Genomic DNA, 19,312 nt, shown 5'->3' with positions numbered 1-19,312 from the left:
AGGGCTCCTTGCCTGGCACATACCAAACCCAAACCCACTACTGTCAAGTCGATTCTGACTCATAGCGACCCTATAGGACAGAGTAGAACTGCCCCATAGGGTTTCCAAGACTACCTGGTGGATTCAAACTACCAACCTTTTGTTTAGCAGCCAAGCTCTCAACCACTGTGCTGCGAGGGCTCTGCCTGGCACATAGTTAGTGCTTAATAGAATAATATGGTAAAAATAAATAATTCCTCGATAAGTTCGCATCAATCACATCAGAGTAGTAGTGTCTATCCTAATAATTCTGATAAATATTTTATGGTGCTAAGTGAAATAATGTAGTGACTATAATATACACTGATTTCTTTCTTCCTACCACTTATTTTGGAAACCCTGGCAGAGTAGTGGTTAAAAGCTATGGCTTCTAACCAAAAGGTCAGCAGTTTGAACTCACCAGGCACTCCCTGGAAACCCTATGAGGCATTCTACTCTGTCCTGTAGGGTTGTTATGAGTTGAAACCGACTTGACAGCAACGGGTTTGGTTTGGTGGTTTTGGCCGATTATTTTAAGAACTACAGATACATATAATCATCACTCACATAATCGAGAAATTAAATATAGACAACATACATATTTATTTTATATATGGTTAATAGAATTTTTTTTCCTTATCAGTGCACTATTCCAAATAGTGTATGCTCTCAAGGAATCAACTACTGTAAACCTTATTTGTTAACCATACCACAAATAATCACGATCTTCAATTAACCAGAAATGTTTGCACTTGGCTTTTATGGGAAAGACGCAAGCATCATCAAAGGGATACTAGGTGTTACAATCTTTCTGAAAAGTCTTTTCATACTATCTATGCAAAATGCATATCCTTTCACCTATTAATCCTACACCTAGAGTTTTATCTTCAGGAATTTTGACAGATACAAAAAGAAACATAAAAATCATCGTTGTGACATTTTATAATAGTAGAAACCTGGAAACAACCTAAATATACACCAAGAAAGTCATGAAGCCTATGTCTACATTAAATAAAAGTATACAAAACAATCTGTACTGATGTTAAAAAAATATCCAAGATGCATCAAATCAAAATCAAGTTTTAAAATGCATGTTCCCACTTGGGGTTTAAAAAATATAAAAATAAATTGCATCCTCATATAAATTCTTGTATTTACACATGTACAGAAGAAACACCTGAAAGGTAGCACACAGAAGTACTAACAACAATCTACCCTGATCTGTAGAATTTGAAGGAGCTGAAAAGTGGGGACATCTACATTTTATTTTACATATATCTGCATGTTTAACTTTTAATAAAGCACAACATATAAACGTAAAATGTACAAATCCAGAGTAGACAGCTGATAAATTTTCAAAGAATAAACACTTCCCCATGTGTAACCAGCAATCAGACCAATATAAAGCCCATTACCTACACTCCGAAAGCCTCTCTCCAGCACCCTTCCAGTCACTCCCCTCAAAGGTAATCTCTATCTTACCAATTTTAATATGTTAGGCAAAGTATAGATCTCTTTTGTAAAAACGGATAACTGATTTAAAAACATAACTCTTACTGTAGCAGCATGAGTTTCCCTTTTTTAAAATATTAAATATACCCAGCAGCTTATTCCAAGATGTAGATTAAAAATATATGCCTAACATTTACAAAGGGCCAGGCACTGACCAAATGTCTTCTCAATATTAACTCAGTTGTTCTGCACAACTCCAGGAGGCAGCCATTGTTATTATTTCCCATTTAAACGTGCTGCAACTACGGCTTAGTACACACACACACAAAAAAAACGAGTGCCATCTCTGATGAGTTTAAGTGTGGCTTAGTGTGGCTAAGTAAATAACTTGTCCAAGTTATACGGCTGGTGAGTGGCAGAGCCTGGTTACACACAAAGGTAGTCCAATTCTAGTTTCTGCAACTTCTTGTCAGAAACAAAAGTAAAGGCAGCAAAACGTAGAGTCAGAAGCACTAGAGTGTCTCCAGCATGAGGTTTTCTTTTCCTCTTTGTTTGAGTAAAGCACTTAATGTGTTTCAAACTGGTATCTCATCTGCAAAAATGGAAGGGCTAGGCTAGACTCCCCTTCTGAGCTGATTCTCTGATAAATAATACAACCTACTAAAATATAGAGCAAATATGCGTCATTATAATAAAATGACATTCAAAAATGACTCAGACAAGGAAATAAAAACCACAATTTTTGAAACTATTGGAAACAATAATTTTAATTTAATGTTATTTTTGGACTTAGAAGGTTTATTTTTTCCCCTAAATAAGCAAATTGGTGGTTTTGAAGGGTCTTGCTCATCTTTTGTGGAAAATGCCTAAAAACAAACCACTAGAAACTAAACAAAAATTTTTCCTTCCTCAACTGTGCCTGGAAAAAAAAAAAAAATGGCCTAATTTCTCTCACCGAAAGGCCACACATACTTTTAACAGATTTATCTGGGATTTTGGGTCCCTACAATTTTCTTTTTTTTTTTTAAATAACTTTTTTTTTTTTTTTTTTGTACTTTAGGTGAAAGTTTACACAGCAAATTAGGTTCCCATTTAACAATTTTTATACAAATTGTTCCATGATACTGTTTATAATTTTCACAATGAGTCAGCATTCTCGTTATTTTCCATTCTGTTTATTCTGTTTCCACTGATCTAGCTTCCCTTTCCTCCTTGCCTTCTCATCTTTGCTTTCAGGTATATGCTGTCCATTTGGTTTCCTATAGTTGATTGTTTTAGGGGGCACATTACTCGTGGGTGATACTCTTTATTTTATAAGCTGATCTATTATTTGGCTGAAAGGTAACCTCCAGAAATAGCTTCAGTTCCAAGTTCAAAGAGTATCTTAGGGTAATAATCTTGGGGGTTCCTCTAGTCTCTATCGATCCAGTAGATCTGGCCTTTTTTTAGGAATTTGAATTTTGTTCTACAATTTTCTCCCATTCTATCTGGGACCTTCTATTGTATCCCTGGTCAGAAGAGTCAGTAGTGGTAGCTGGGCACCATCTAGTTCTTACGGTCTCAGGTTTGAAGAGGCTGTGGTTAGTGTGGGCTGTTAGTCGTGTGGACTAGTTTCTTTGAGCCTTCGATTTCCTTCATTCTCTTTTGCTCTATATAAGTAAAGACCAATAGTTTGGTCCTCACATTTTGAAACACTGACAGAATCAAATACAGAACATGGTTTCTCTCACATGAAATACCTAATTCCAAAAGTTAAAAATTCTTCAAAATAACATAAAACTTATCTCAGCAGAAAGCAACTGAAGAGACCAAAGTTTGTGGAGAAAATTAATTGAGAGTATGAAGACCATAAACTTCAACTAGAAATTTGTCTTTGTTAATTTCATTTTATACAAAATATCAGTTTACACCGGATATATCGTTTCTTCCACTACAAAATCAATACTACTTCGGTACAAATGAAGCTTTGTTGATTTTAGATGCCATTGAGTCAGTTCTGACTCATAGTGACTGTATGTACAACAGAACCAAACTCTGCCTCATCCTACACCATCTTTACAATTGTTGCTGTGTTTGAGCCCATTGTTGCAGCCACTTGTTGGGGGTCATCCTCTTTTTCATCAACCTGCTATCTTAACAAGCATGATAGCCTTCTCCAGGGACTGTTCCCTCCTGATAACATGTCCAAAGTACTTAAGACAAAGTCTCCTCATCGTCTCTTCTAATGAGTTTTCTGGCTGAACTTCTCCCAACACAGACTCGTCCATTCTTCTGGAAGTCTGTTCAATATTCTTTGCCAACATCATAATTCAAAGGCATCATTTTTTCTTTGGTCTTCCTTATTCATTGTCCAGCTTTCATGTGATTATGAGGCAACTGAAAATATCATGGCTTGGGTCAGGCACACCTTAGCCCTCAAAGTGACACCTTCACTTTTCAACACTTTAAGGAGGTCTTTTGTAGCATATTTGCTCAACGCAATATGTCATTTGATTTCTTGACTGCTTCTTCTATGGGTGTTGATTGTCAATACGATTAAAATGAAATCCTTTACAACTTCAGTTTTTTCTCCATTTATCATGATGTTGCTTATTGGTCCACTTGTAAGAATTTTTGTTTTATGTTCAGGTATAATCCATCTGAAGGCTATAATCTTTGATCTTTAACTATAAGTGCTTCATGTTCTCTTTGCTTTCAGCAAGAAAGGTTGTGTCATCTGCATATTGCAGGTTTTTCTTCCCCAGTTGTATTTTGAGTGTTTTCCAACCTAAGGGGCTCATATTCTGGCATATCAGACAACGTTCTGCTGCTATTCATCAGGTTTTCACTGGCCAATTTTTTCAGAAGTAGACAGCCAGGTCCTTCTTCCTAGTCTGTCTTAGTCTGAAAGCTCTGCTGAAACCTGTCTACCATGGGTGACTCTGCTCGTATTTGAAACACTGGTGGCATGGCTTTTAGCATCACAGCAACACGCAAGCCACCACAATATGACAAACTGACAGATGCAACAAAACTTTAAAGAAGTTGAAATAGAAAATAACCAATTAACTAGTTTCCATGACCGTAATCAAAAGAGGATCAGTTTCCAAAAATATAAACAGGATTTATTCTTTGTAGTTGCCTGGTTTTGGGGCTGTATGTTTTTTGAAGACGTGCATGAAATAGTAAGATTAGTTCATTTAAATCACTATGCCCAGACATTGTGGCTGGGGAGGGGATAAGATGTGATCACTGCTCTCAGTGAGTTCGGAATCTCTCTGGAAGACAGACTCTCGTATAATTAGCCTCAGCCCAGCATGCTATTATATTGCTAGATGAAATAAAGTGCTATGGTATTACAGAGAGGAAAGAATTAATTCTGCCTGAGCCTTAGGGATGGCTTCCCAGAAGAGGTGATATTTAAGCTAAGCCTTGAAAGCTGTGTAGATTTTTTTTTTCCAGATAGACAGCAGAAAACCTAAGAGGCAAATAGAAGGGAGTTGAGCAGTGGAGGATAAGGGTAGTACAAATATCCCGGGGAGAGAGGAAACTGCCTGAATGTATAATATGCCATACCATACCACACCGTACCCAGTGCTGCCGAGTCGATTCCGACTCATAGTGACCCTATAGGACAGAGTAGAACTGCCCTATAGAGTTTCCAAGGAGCGTCTGGTGGATTCGAACTGCCGACCCTTTGGTTAGCAGCTGTAGCACTTAACCACTACACCACCAGGGTTTCCATAATAGAGCATTCATAAAAACAGGTAAGTCTCACCACATCAGGACACACTATACAAAGAACCAACTTGAGAAAGTAGAAACGTGAATTAAATACTCTGGAGGGGCTCCCTGATTTATGAACCTGGGAAGTGCTGATTTGGAAAAACAGAACCTCTGGTTTGTTGGCTGTTCTCCAGTGACTGAAGGGCTACCAGGCTTCCTGTTCAATGTCAGTCATAAAGTGCCTGATGGTCCTGAGGTTTGTTATACTATGTAGTTATAACTACGTAGCCCCTTCTTTGGATTTCATGGCAATGCATGGATAATTCTCCTTCACTGTCTGAAAACTTGTGATTTAAGCCCCTGACTTAGAGCCCCTCTGATACCTCTGGATTGGCCCTCACCTGTCACTGGGTTGCCCAGCACCTACTTCATCTCTCTGCTAAAGACTAGCTGTGCAGGGTCCTTCTTTCTGAAATCAGAAAGGCATTTTGATCATATACTGTATGCTATATTTGGAATCATTTTCCCCCTTAAGAATAAAAAAAAATACGTTTAATAAAGCATAAATCAAAGAAGGGGTGTGAGTTTGTGTGGGTATGTATAAGTATTTGCTTCTTTCCAAATACCTCTGCCTGCCTGCTTGAGCACCAATCTGTAGATGATGTGAAACTCCTCGGTCAGCCTGACTGCTTCCAGGTAACAAGATTACCTGCCTAATTAAAGCTACCAAATTCGACAATGCATATGTGTGGAATTTGGAGTTTCTCTGCAATTACTGAGATAAAAAAAAAATCTATTGTTTATAGTTCATATGAATATTAGTCCAATCATATTTATCATTTTAATTGTTTCATATTTCAAAATAATTTTCACATTCAGCCCAAAACTTACATAGGCAAAGTTATCCTCTCTCGCTTTATGTTAACATTATAAAAGAATGTTCTCATCTTGTTCCTTCCAGTAATTTTTAAACATTTTCATATACGTCTACACTAGGCAGACTTAGTGCTCAGACTACAGTCACATTTACTTCTATGCAGGAGCGTATCAACTCATAAATTAAACGAATATGCCAACACTAAACCTTTGGAATTGGAGCATAAATGTTTGGATTTGGTAATTCATCCAAAGAAAGTTCTGACATACCATATTTTCATTTTTGCTCTCCTCAGGCTGTACCAATGTCGTTAAACTCAAGACCCTGAAATTGTGGTACAAACTGAAAGTTAAGACACACTTCATTTGAAAATTTCTGATTACAAATGAACAAGTGGTCTAATTCATCATGTATTTTAATCTTAGGCAGTTGTGATTGTAGGTAACTTTGTCCTTTCTAGGAGTCCTGGTGGGCAATGCTTAAAGCACTCCACTGCAAACTGAAAGGTCAGCAGTTCAAACTCACCAGCTGCTGTGCGGGGGAAAGATGTGTCAGTCTGCTTCTGTAAAGATTACAGCCTTGGAAACCCTGTGGGGCAGTTCTATTCTGTCTAATAGGGTTGCTGTAAGTCGGAATTGATTTGGCAGCAACGGGTTTTTCATGGGTTTGCCCTTTCTGACACTACAGACTAAAAAAGTTAAACACTTTCTTATTACTGGACATTCATCTGTGGAAAAAGCGAGGTAATTGTCATTTTTTACAAATGAATCGAAAATACCTATGAAGAGACTGTAAAAAGAAAAGAACGAATAGACATGCAGCTGATTCGAATAAGTATTTGTTTCCTACATACTTCTCTGGGTCTTCTGCTCACCCCCCCCCCCATATACTATTTCCAGAAAAGGAAAATTTGCTGTAGTCTATCCCTTCTTGATAAAGTTTATTATCCCTTCTTGATAAAGTTTATCAACTCAAGTCTAGGAGATTTGTTTGACTTCATGTTTAAGCTTAGGAGGAAGGTACAAAGATTCTCCATACTTGACTAAAAACAGGGCAATCCTCTCTCATGCCCCATAGGATCTCCAAGGAGTTGCTGGTGGATTCAAGGCACTGACTTTTTAGTTAGCAGCCGAGCTTTTAACCACTGCAACCACTCTGGGAATTTTTTTAACATATCAAGTGATCTTAAGATCTACTTTGGTTACAGGTTCTTAACTGGAGGCAATCTTGCTCCCCAAAGGACATCTGGCAATGTCTGAAGACGTTTTCAGTTGTCACAACTGAGGGGATAGAGTACTACGGTATCTAGCAGGTAGAGGCCAGGGATGCTGCTAAACACCCTATGACGCAGAGGACAGCCCCTCTTAATAAAGAATTAATCCAACTCAAAATGTGAAGTCAGAGGTTGAGAAAGTTGGTCTAAATATATCAATGGATTCAGGCACATCAATATTATTATCAAATTTTTTATACACATGCATCTGGCAGTACTGCCAGTAGGTAGATTTTACTACTTACTGAAGGAAACTTAAATATTGGTTATATAACAAGAGTACCGTTATAGAATATGCTTACAATTGCTTAAGATAACCAAGGAACCACATAGATTAAAGTCCTAAAAATTTTAGATAACTGTATGTAGAAGTATTTGTCGAAAGAAATACTGCATATTTTAAAACATTTTAAGCACCTGTACCTTCTTCCCTTAGGACTCCAAATAGAGCTTCAGATTTGCCAAGATAACCCCAAATTGTCAAATATGTACTTGGACCACTGGGAACTCAACCTATGGTGGCCCTCCAAAAAGGATTTTAACTCTCAAAATTTCTGGAACATTTTCGGTCATCTAATTTTTTAATGAAGGGTACCAAACTCGTTGCCGTCGAATTACTTCTGACTCATAGAAAACCCTATAGGAGGAAGGAAAACTGCCCCCACAGGATTTCCAAGGAGCAGCTGGTGGATTCCAGGCACTGATTTTTTAGTTAACAGCCTAGCTCTTAACCGCTGCACCATCAGAGCTCCTATATAATCATAATTATAACAGCTATTATTCATATCAGGCACTATTCTAAATACTTTACTCACTGAATTCTCATAGGAACTCATGGAGTATGTTCTATTGTAGCTGTTGTTAGTTGCTGTCAAGTCAATTCCAACTCATGGTGACCCCCCATGTGTATCAGAGTAAAACTGTGCTCTGTAGGAATTTCAAGGCTGTAATTTTTTAAAATCTTTTGGAAGAAGATCACCAGGCCTGTCTTCTAAGACACCTCTGGGTGGTTCGAACTGCCAACTTTTCAGCTAGTAGTTGAGCACTTAACTGTTTACACCACCAAGGTTTACACATGAGAAAACTGAAGCAAAAATAGTTCAAGTAACTTGCTTAATGTTACAGAGCCTTTGGTGGTAGAGTTGGGGCTTAAACCCAAGCAGCCAGGCTCCATATTCATTGTGCTAACCACTGTACTATAAAAATAATTAAGGACTTAGGTTTCAAGTGCCATGAAATACCTGTATCTCTAGAGAGTCTCAGGATCCCTGACTTAGGCACTACATCACTGACTTCCCAGAGGTCACCTATGAAACAAGTACATTCCTACATTCATACACACGTACTTACAAGGTAGGCCTGGACTCTGAGCTGCAAGTCTACTAGGTCAATACCAAATTCCTGGTTTTGTTTTCAAGACAGCTAGGCCTTCTTATGGTCACAGCTCTTCCCACTCTTCCCAACCTTGCAGCTGCTCTCATCCCCAGCTCATTTACTCATTCACTCAAGCGGTATTTACTGACCACCTACTTACTATTTGTCAATCAGGTGCTGCCCACTAAAGATAAATGACCAACATTAATCCCTTCAGTAAATTCTCAGTCTAGAGTAGGATTTAAAATAATGTAACCTACTACATCCCACTCTGGCAAGTGACATGCTAAAGGTGGGAACTGGGTTCTTTGGGAGTAAGCAGAAAGAGTCATCCAACTCAGCCTCTGGTGGTCAGAGAAACTTACTAGAGGAACATTTTGCATCTTGAGTATTGGAAAAAAAAAAAAAAGTGGAAAAGGAAGTTGTAGGGGCAGAGAGGAAATGTCTTCCAAATAGAAGGAATCATATGCACAGAGAAATGAAGGGGAAAAGACCAAGGTGTATTTGAGAGCTTCATAGCCTTCCATAAGACTGGAGAAGACATAACCTGTGAATGGGTGGTGAAAAATGAGAATGGCGACCTAAGCAAAATTCTCAGCATGAACGTCCCTGTATGCCCTGTAAGAATTAGTCAGTTTATCCTGCATACAAGGAAATTTTTAAAGAATTTTAAGTTAAGGATCAACCTGATAAAAATTGTGAACAAATGTGATTGAACACTAGGGATGGGAGGGAAGTTTGGAGACAGATTCAGCACAATTCAGAAAGGTTCTGCAGGAGAGACAATCAAGATAACACAACTATGACAATACGACCAAGTGTTCATATGGCAGATGTCCACCTAAGGCTAACTCGATTACCTGAGGATTAAATCTGTGACCTTAATTACAACACTTAACTAATTGCTGTGCTCGCCAGTCCATGTCAAAAGTATGTGTAGACAAAGAGAAAAACTATAATAAAAGCCCATTACCATCAAGTTGATTCCAACTCACAGCAATGCTATAGGACAGTGTAAAACAACCCCATAGGGTTTCCAAGGCTGTAATCTTTAAGGAAGCAGACTGTCACATCTTAATCCCGTGGAGCAGCTGGAGGATTCGAACTGCCGATTTTTTGATTAGCAACCAAGCGTTTAACCACTTTGCCACCAGGGCTCCCCTAAAACTATAATAAGACACTAAAAACTCCAAAGTCTTCAAATGCATTGCCATCGAGTCCATTCCAACTCACAGCGACCCTATCAGACAGAGCAGAACTCCGCCCACAGGGTTTCCAAAGAGTGGCTGATGGATTTGGACTGCTGACCTTTTGGTTAGCAGCTGAGCTCTTAATCACTGCATTGATTCATCCCGCTCTAATGTGTGCATGTTTCCAGCAATGCTGCTAATGAAAAAGCATTTACCATGTACCCAGAACTTCGCTAGTAGTGTCATTAAAGAAGCCTTTAAAAACTAAAGTCAACAATTAAGGAGACAAAACAGATCTAAATTAAAATTCTTCCTGGATCCACTAAGAAAAACAAAACAGAAGCATAATCTTAAGGATAAAGTTCACTAAAAAAAAAAACAGTAATATTGCTGTTCTTGACAGACATATTGAGATTTGCATTCTTGAATTGCCCACTAGAAGCACAGCTGGAGACTACCGAAAAACTTGCGAAAGGAAATTTGAACATGACTCACCCATGTTGTGATTAAATTTAGCTAGAATCACATGAGTCAAAACCATACATTCATATACATCTGCATTATAATATAAAATTTTAAGTGAAAAGAATTAGCTAATTTATGAGATCTGTTGACTCTCCAAGTCATCAGTATATTATTCTTGCTTTTAACATACTAGACACATTAAGTTAGAAATGTTCAATCTCTTAATTACAACATTCAGGTCTTTTCAAATCCTTGAACATTAGGGAGTTCAGAGTCAGAGGTGAAATGGAATGAACAGATCACCCCATACAGTACATGCAGAGGTCTGTGGATTGTGTATATGACCTTGTGGAGAATAAGCCCTCTGGTATGTGGTACACCTACCTGATCAAGGATAGAATTTCAAACTTAATGCTATTGCTTTTGTAAGTAGAATTAAACTTAATGGCATATGAATGTAAATTTTTATGATTTGATTGTAGCCTTTCACAAGAAATGCCCTTTTCATTTTAAAATGAAAAGAGAAAAAAATAACAGAAACAGTAGAAACAATTGACATGAAAATTGAAGGTCATGTCTATTTATGCTACTGTTGGTTTCTTCTAAGACTTTATAGGAAAAAACAAAGTCTTTAATAAAGCAAACTTTTACACATCCAAGTTCTGTGTGCCTCATTCAGGCCAATAACTCATGTGGAGAACATCTTGACCTGTATCTATCCTCTCAGTGCTGAGCTGAAGTAAAGGTGCAGATTAGTTAAGAAGAATACTCAAGCTATAAGAGGGTGAACAGACAGACCCTTTACCAATGTTTTACACCGGAAGATATTTTGTGGCATTTGAGAGTTTTGGGTTTTTGCTTTTTTAACGGCTGATAGACTAACATACTAGGCCAGACACGCTGAATGGACCCCTTTCTTCAGGAGACTTGACCCTTTAGAGAGAATATGGGAGACACTAATTTGCTAACCAAAAGGTCAGCAGTTCAAATCCACCAGCCACTCCTTGGAAACCCTATAGGGCGGTTCTACTCTGTTCTATAGAGTTGTTTTGAGTCAGAATCAACTCCAAAAAAACTCCAAGGCAACAGGTAATTACAGGAGCTCTGGCAGAGTAATGGTTAAGCCCTTGACTGCTAATGGAAAGGTTGACTATTCAAACCCACCAGTGGCTCCACAGGAGAAAAGACCTGGTAACCTAGACTCACAGCGACCCTATAGAACAGGGGAGAACTACCCCATAAGATTTCCAAGACTATAAATTTTCACAGAAGCACATCCTTCTCTCTAGCAGCAGCTGGTGAGTTCAAACCTCAAACCTTTCAGTTAGCAGCCAGGCACTTAACCACTGTACCACCAGGGCTCCTCTTCTTAAAGATTACAACCTAGGAAACCCTATGGGGCAGTTCTACCCTGTCACATGAGGTTGCTAGGAGTCGAAAGTTGACTCTAAGGCACCCCACGACAACAATGGCAGGAAGGCAACATTGGGGAATAATTCTCAGGGTCGTCCACATCAGAGCTCTAGCACATTTCTCAGGCAGGCATAGCATCGGCTTTCACTTGGATAAAGGGGTTGTGGCTGAATACATAAATACATAATACACAAATACATAAACAAATAAAAATGAAAGAATGAAGAGCACTGCTTTAGTAGAAAAAGGCCTACAAGTTTTAAAACATTATTCGCAGCAAAACAAAACTGTTTACCTAGAGGTAATTTTAAAAATCCAAAGTTTGATATCCTTATAAATGGAAAGTTTGTCAAAACTATGTGTGTGATTTCATTATAATTTACTCCTGCCTCTAGAAATCCATTAGCCGTCCTCATTCCTTATCGGCTGGTTCAACACAAATGTGTGGATGTCAGATTCATAACCAGCATTCAGACTTAAAGCAACCGGAAAAAAAATAATAAATGCAAAATTATTAACATCTACTCAATGGATAAGACTTGAAAAGCGCAGAAAAATTCTTCATGTAAGTAAACTATTACAAAAAGAGATGGTCCTAAGTTCTTATGTTTGGGATGCAGCACACACTAGCAGTGTTTCTCCCAATTCAGTCCTTTGCAAGCAATTTTTATGATTTTGTCACCATTTTGGCATTTGTATTATTGTTACTAAGTAGTATGTTTCTTTAAACACCACAAAATTTTTTTTTAGTATTTTCACTTCAATGCTTTTTTTAGCCTTGTCTTAAGCAATATTATTCACGAAATTAGAGATCTAATGTGAAATTAACATATTTTTCTAATACCCTTAGAAGTAGATACATAACTAATAACAAAAATAAAATGCTTGCTTGGTTATCACTGAAAATTTGACTTTATATACAAATAATGGGGACAGCTGCCTGGCCACAATACTTAAGGAGGGGCTCTGGAGTCTGATTGCCATGTTAGGATCCTGGATCTACCCTATTGTGTGACTAAGTCTCAGCTTATTTCTCTGTTAAATGGGAATAATAAAAGAAACCTAATTTATGGTATGGTTGGAAAGATTAAAATTAGCTAATCCATATAGACAGAACAATATTTTGCGTAAGGTAAATCCTCAGTAAATGTTACCTACGATGTTTTAACGGTGACAATGGTGTTGATGACAATGAAGACAACATACGCAGACAACAAAACTGCAACTACCTAAAGAATAAACTGATAATTTTTGTTTTAAAATATACTTTAAGTAGCCACGTGCTTAGATATGAAATTTCTAGATGGCCATTCTATCTTTGATGTAGTGCAATTTAATTTTGGAAGTACTCAGATGTAATAACGGCAATCAGACTTTCCTTAAATTTTCAACCTAGAAGAACTTCCCTCTTTAAAAAATAATATTAAAAACATCCTAACATGATAATACTGGGCTTTTCCCCCACAGAGGCCAAAAGTACATTAAGACAAATCTACTTACTGTGTGCAAATAAAAGTTTTTAAATTACGGATATGTCGTATTAAAATATTTCATATCGGAAGAAAATGAGAAGTCCTGACATTTTAATATGCTGTCTTTCTTCATCAGAGCTGTGCACTGAAATCTCAGGGTGAGAAAAGGGCCAGACCAGCACTGAAAGGTTTCAAATATCAAACTATACTAAGATCAATTAGCACCTTTCAATGACAGAAAAGGTTACAGTGAGACAGAGGTGTACACTCTGAGACTGTTTTAAACCACCACATAAATGTGGTTTTGATAACTCAAAATGGTTTCTATTTTTAAATTAATCAGTTTCATCTCTTTTTCTGGAAGAAGGGAAGGTGTTAGGGGAATAAGAATAGGGGTACTCATTTTCAGAACCTCTCTACATACTAGTAAAAACATGGCTGGGAATATGGCAAAAATAGCAAACTTCAAGACTAAAATGGTGTATCATCAAGGCATATATGAATGTGCAGTGCCATAAGCACTATAAAGTGACAGTAATGTTTACAAAGTCTCCAATCCTCTTAAAAGCAATCCAAGTTGCTTGCACTGCTTTTGAATGTGTTATTCTTGTTTATTTTCTTCCACTCAAGTTCAAGCTAAATGACGCCAAATTTGGCTCGGGGTTCCATTTAATGAATATGCAGTGTCCCTACATTAAAATACATCAAACTGCAAAATCCAGTATTACAGACTTCAATTAAATGCACCGTTGCCTCTGACCCATCTCTAGGGCGAATGCCTAAAAGGGAATGTTGTTTCTTAGCTCACCGGGAAAAATTCATGAGAGGCAGGTACACTGCAATGCCATTCCATTCCTCCTGGTGTTGATTTCATTCACCTAGTAACCATTGTAATAAAATCCCCCCCCACCGTATTTCTGAATACAATTAGTTTATGAGACTTTACAGGGAGACATATTATAAGAGTTTAGAATATATAAGAATAATATCCATTTGAAAAAGAAACTGTGGTGATTATATTCTCACTGAGACAGAAAAAAGGTGTTTGATAGAGGTTTGTTCAGCTCTTCAATGAGAGGATTCAAAACATCCCCTACTTTTGATAGCATGCTTTTCTATTTATTTCTTAAATGAGTGATCTGAAATATTTACAACCAGACAGTACCTAATTTTAGGTCTTAAGTGCTTTAACAGCTCCATGAAATATGATCAGCAGCTGCAATGCAGAACTATGGTGAATAAACTCCTTAGAAAGGGGGCCTGTTTTTACTGAATGTTCAGTGTTCCTGCATCTACCTAATAGAAAGAAAAAAAGAGATAATGAAAAAACATAAAAAATACTTGCATTCTTAAATTACTTAACACTTCTCTAAGTCTTGAAAAAGATTATCTCCCCTCTTCTCAAATTCTACATAAAAAAGTGTGAGCTTCCACTGGGTGAAAAAAGTTTAATTTCATTGTTTGAAAGTTAAAATGTAGAATCGCCAATAACCTAACTTTTTATAACAATGGTTATGGTTTTTCTATCCATTCTAATTTTCTAAAAACTGGATAATTTAATTCCAGGGCACAAAATTTTTTTAAAAATTAAAAACCAAGTCACATAAATATATTTTTAGATACGGCATCAGTTATTTGGAGCTTGCAACAGAGATTCAAAACATGAAACTGGACACTGTATTTCCCGTGGCTATGTAAAATTTATTTACACCCCAAATCACAACATAAACAAAAAGGAAACTCTTAGAAATGGAGAAGTTATATTTCTTTTTTGCAACCAAAATAAGTGTTTTAAATAAGTTTTAAAAAAACTTATAGAAAAAAATAAATTACAGCAAACTGACAAATCACTCATCTGCCAGTTTCCCAAACAGAAATTTTTATGCAAAGATAATTTTTTTCCAAACAGCTTCTAGAAATCCTTTAGAATTCGGCATCTGTATTTCTTAATAAAAATGATCATTCTCGAACCAAACTCTTTTCATACGAATCTGCAATTTTTTTTTAATTTTTAAATGTGAACACATTACTTAAAATAAATATTAGCTATGAATCTATACCTATATGAAAATTTTCATTTTGGGAAGGAGAAATTAAGCTTCTAATATTCAATAAAATAAATACTAATTTAAAAAAGAGAAAGTTGAATAAATGTTTTTATTCCAGTTATAATTGTGAAACAACTTCTAATTATAATGCCCTTTAAAATTTTTTTTAAAGGTTGAAGCATATTATTTTGAGGTAATTTACAAAAGAAAACAGGCTTTTGAAAAACACACTGATTTTAAAACTTCACCATGAAAGAAAATGGCATCTCCCTAATAATCAGGGAAAAAAGAACAGTTTTCACCTAACTAAAACTTTCAAAGCCACAACTGTCCAAGGTTTTAACTTTGAATAACTCACAACTTTTAATCAGGTGGAACAAACTATTCTTTATGGTTTACAATCAACAGTAAAAGTGTGTGCAGTTTTATCTGCATTTGGTATTTTTGCCATAAAAATCGGATTCTGGCAATCTAGCCCTACACAAAACAGTTTGTCTCTTGTTACCACCGCTTTTTATTTCTTGCTATAATTTTATTTGTAAAAATACACAAATGTGTTTGAATGCAGTCTTCTAAAATTCTATTTATCAAATATTTTGTTTTAGAATTCTCACTCCACCCCCCTTCCCAGTTGATTCTCCAGGTATAAGCTTGCCAAAAATACTTATTAAAAAAAAAAAAAAGGCAGTGTTTCTGCTCAGAAACACTGAGTAGTTCTACTTGGGGAAGGTTATCAAGTACAATCCTTGTCTTGAAGTTTTAAAAACAAAAACAACTCAACAATTAGAAACCTGTCGCCAACTTTTAATACTGTCAGTCGCGTAGATGTAAATGAAACTTCAGAAGCTGTCGATGCCCAGTCCCCGGTTGTTAAACTCTCCTAAGACTCCCACCTAAGCCCCGTAGGAGCCCTCACTGAAACTGACAAACGTTTCAAGAGTCCAGAAAGTGGCCGCTGGTGAGGAAAGGAACGAAATGGCATATTCGAGAAGATATATTTCGCTCCATCAATTACGTTGATCTCAGGCTGCCAAGCCAAAAGGGGTAAGGGAGAAAGAAAACTGTTAGGTATGAGCTCTTAATGTGAAACCTAACCTGTTGGTTCTCTTAAGTATCAGATTTTGGAAGCGTCTGTAATGACAGCCAGGAAAGCAAATTAATGGCCAATGGCCCACTGGGTTTGAACACGAGACTCCTGTTACCTCCTCGCAGATCAAGTACACAACACGCACGCACACGGAGGTGCTCCACGTGGAATGGTTCTGAAACCAAAACACACGCCCAGGCGCTATTTTGCACCTTGCCAGAACAGGCAGAAGGACCTGCACCTTCTTGGACTGCCCTCAGGTGAAGATTCATGAATGACTCGCTCTTGTTTGCTCCCGGAGTCGAGAGAAGCGGCGCCTGGGGCAAGGGGAACGAAGACGTCTCCAAACAACTCCCCTCCAGCCCCTACCACACACACACACACACACACACACACACGCACACGCACACAAAGCACAAGCCCAATTAGCCTTCGCGGGTCAAGAAATTGGACAGGGTGGTTGTGGCGAGGGGAGACATGCCACTCCATCTAGGGAAGCGATGACAAAAATTAAACTGCGGTCTCCGGTTTCGCCACTGCTCTGCCAAGGGACTCCCTCCACAAATTTTCCAAAAGCTACGAGTTGTTCCGAATATCGTATGCAAAGAAACGGAAATCCTTTAAGTGCTATTAAACGAAAATTCTGGTTCCTGGGTGGCGCAGAATAAAACAAGCATACACACCGTCTACTTTCCAACCAGGCTTAGCAACGCTAAAAAGCGAGTCCCACAACCACCCTACACCCAGCAGGCGAAACGAGAGAAAATCCACTCTCTCCAGCCAGGTCCCTTCGTTTGGAGAAGGTATAATCCCTCCATGGCATCCGTACCCCGAGCCAATGAACGCTACTCCTCTGACAAAAAAAGGCGCCTCTAATTTCAAGGACCCTGGCAAACTCCAGGAGACAGTCGGTCCACGCCACACAGAAAACAATTAAAGTGGGATTACTGCAGTTTAAAAGCCTGTAAGTGTCTGGAGTTTCAAGCCCAAGCACTGAACGTACAAATCCATCAAGCATCGGAAAACCCAGGCGCCTGGTTCCCTCCACCGGGCCCTGGGTCCGCATCCTTACGCCTGATAATCTAGGGGGTCATCACAACATATTGTCACAAGAAGGATGCAGGGGAGACCCTAGTACGCGATCCTCTGCGAGGCGGGTTCGGGGCGCAGGTAGGAGCGGAGCGCTGGACGGTGAGGGGCCGCCGACCCGGTTCCGCGCCGGCTTAGCTGTGGCCCGGCGCTGGACACGCAGCTCGGAGAGAGCCCTCTTTGGGTGCGGGGTTCGCCAAGACGTAGCGCGCGGTGCAGTCTCAGTTGGCAGGGCCTAGAGCGTGGGGTACTCCGCCTGCGACCGCCCGGGGGGACTCTGGCGCCTGCACATCGTCCTGCAGTGTGTCCTCCGACCCCGGCGCTCGGCGCCCGGGCAGAGCCGTGCGCACTTTCTCCGGCAGAGTTAGGGGTTACCGCACCTGGCCGTCCTCCCCCCTCCCTGTAGCTCCCGGCAGGGTGTCAGAAGAAAGGCGCACTCACCTCCCGCCTCCCGGACCGCCTCGGGATACTGAAGTTCAAGTGTCTGTCCCAGCTGCAGATCCGCGAGTCTCTATTTAGGTACTTATTCTTGTTCCTTCCTATGTCCGAGTTTTCCCTTCGCGCTGTGCCTCTGATGAAAACAGGACATCCCCTTCGGCCACCCCCCAACAAACTGCGTTCACAAGTCGGGGAGCAACGGGGCGGGGGTAGAAGCCGGCTCCGAGGGGGTGGAGGGAAGGAGAGGAGCCAAAACTCTTGACTGACGACAGGAAAAAAAAAAAAAAAAAAGTAGAAGAAAAGGAAAAGAGCGCGCGCCCCAGCCGCCGCAGTCGTCACACCCCAGCTTTGACCACAGCACCCTTCCCCTTCGAATGCGAGCGACAACTTCACGTGGACTCGCAACGAAGCTGTGCTCGGAAACCGTGGCGGCCGAGCGTGCGCCGCGCCGCGGGCAGCCTCGCACTTGCGCGCGGGGCGGGGACCGAAGGGCCGCCGCCGGCGCCCGCGGGCACAGGAGGCCACCGGGGGCCCCGGGACAGTCAGCCGGGGCGCGGGCGGCGGCGACGCACGGGGGACTCACTCCTTTTTATTTGACCTCGGGTGACTGCCTGTTGTCACCGTTCGTGGTCTCGAATGATGACCACCCGGGGCCTCGGGGCCTCGGGGCCTCGGGGCCCCGGGCGTCCCCGGTGGCGCCGCCGTAATCTCCACGCTCTCCGCGCCACCCCCACCCCACCCTACCCCCACCCGCCTGGCGCCGGCCGCGGCAGCTTGATGGCTGAGGGGAGGGACCCACGGCCGCGCTCCCTTCCCGGGACCAGGGAACCGCCGCTTTCCCCACCTGCTTCTCCGGGACAGTCCCCGGAATTTGCTCTAACTCTCCCGCTACCCACGTCCCTGGCTGGAGGGCCACTGCGGGCCCCCTGTCGGACTCTTTTCCACTTACTCCGAGGGAGAAGACAGAAGGAACTTCGCCTACTTGCAACAACGTAAAATAAAAGCCAACCCACGTCAGACTGGAGACCTCACTCTGACGCGAGGAAAAGGCCTTTTCCGTGGAGATGCATGCTATAAAAGAGTAAGCAGTTTGAGGACAGGCTGTGCTGGGAAGGGCATGGGCCCCTTCCAGTGCTGGGCGCAGGTATAGGCATCCCTCCCAAACGCCAAAGGTCAGGCAGTGACGACTGACTTCCAAGGCAGCGTCAGAGCTTCCCCAGGCACATTGCTGAGATGACATTTCATGCCTCAGCCTTCTGCGCATATATTATGTATGTATCCAGGATTTAATATTCTATATGCACATGTGTGTGTATCACACCAGTGACCACAGCAAAGTAGAACCATTCATAAACTTCACATCCATTTAATCCCCTTTTTCTAAAACCCACTGTCAATTTTAGAAGCCTCT

General features: G+C 40.1%; 1 protein-coding gene across 7 annotated transcripts in view; it reads right to left on the bottom strand.

Moving 5' to 3' along the window:
* EYA4 (EYA transcriptional coactivator and phosphatase 4) overlaps positions 1-18,786 on the bottom strand; it is a 320,876-nt gene extending 302,090 nt beyond the window's left edge. For 6 of the 7 annotated variants that reach the window (XM_049901396.1, XM_049901388.1, XM_049901424.1 and 3 more), the window contains exon 1: positions 17,905-18,257. The gene's annotated coding sequence lies outside the window, so the exon portion shown is untranslated. Of the gene's footprint in view, positions 1-17,904; positions 18,258-18,745 lie in introns of those variants that run through there. The other variant, XM_049901406.1, reaches the window with a different exon arrangement.
* Between the last annotated feature and the right edge of the window lie 526 nt (positions 18,787-19,312).

Source organism: Elephas maximus, chromosome 1, assembly GCF_024166365.1.
Source record: "Elephas maximus indicus isolate mEleMax1 chromosome 1, mEleMax1 primary haplotype, whole genome shotgun sequence".
NCBI lineage: Eukaryota > Metazoa > Chordata > Mammalia > Proboscidea > Elephantidae > Elephas > Elephas maximus.
The sequence above is the reverse complement of the archived record's forward strand: the minus strand, read 5'-3'. Positions and strand labels throughout refer to the sequence as shown.